The sequence below is a fragment of the Brassica oleracea genome, chromosome C3 (assembly GCF_000695525.1).
Source record: "Brassica oleracea var. oleracea cultivar TO1000 chromosome C3, BOL, whole genome shotgun sequence".
Taxonomy (NCBI): Eukaryota; Viridiplantae; Streptophyta; class Magnoliopsida; order Brassicales; family Brassicaceae; genus Brassica; species Brassica oleracea.
The window spans coordinates 40,795,674-40,796,253 of NC_027750.1; positions in this window are offsets into that span (position 1 = coordinate 40,795,674).

The window sequence follows — 580 nt, forward strand, 5'->3', positions numbered from 1 at the left end:
ATGCTTGGGAGTCCTACAAGTCTTAGCCCAATGATTGTTCATACCATACCTATGGCACACGGATTCGTCTGGTTTGGTCGAGTGTTGGGGTTTAAATGAAGATCCATGGCCGCGACCATGACCTCATCCAAATGAGCCATGGTCTCGACCATTTCCTCGCCCGAGGCCAAAAGATCTTCGACCGCGTCCACGTCCGTTCGACTTGTCTCGACCACGGCCATACTGGCCGTTTCCTTGGACATGGTTGGACTCTTTATTGTCCTCTGTCGTGTGTGCCTCAGGTAGTGGAGCTGATCCAAGAGGTCTCATCTGACTGTTTCTCATCAATAATTCATTGTTCTGCTCAGCGAGCAAGAGACAAGAAATAAGATTAGCATAGGTCTTAAAACCATTCTCACGGTACTGTTGTTGTAACAGCACATTGCTTGCATGGAAAATGGAAAAGTTTTTCTCAACCATATCATGTTCCATAATACTTTCACCACACAGTTTCATTTTAGAAACAATCTTAAACAGTGCAGAGTTATACTCGTCCACAGACTTATAGTCTTGGATCCTGAGATTCGTCCAATCAAACCGA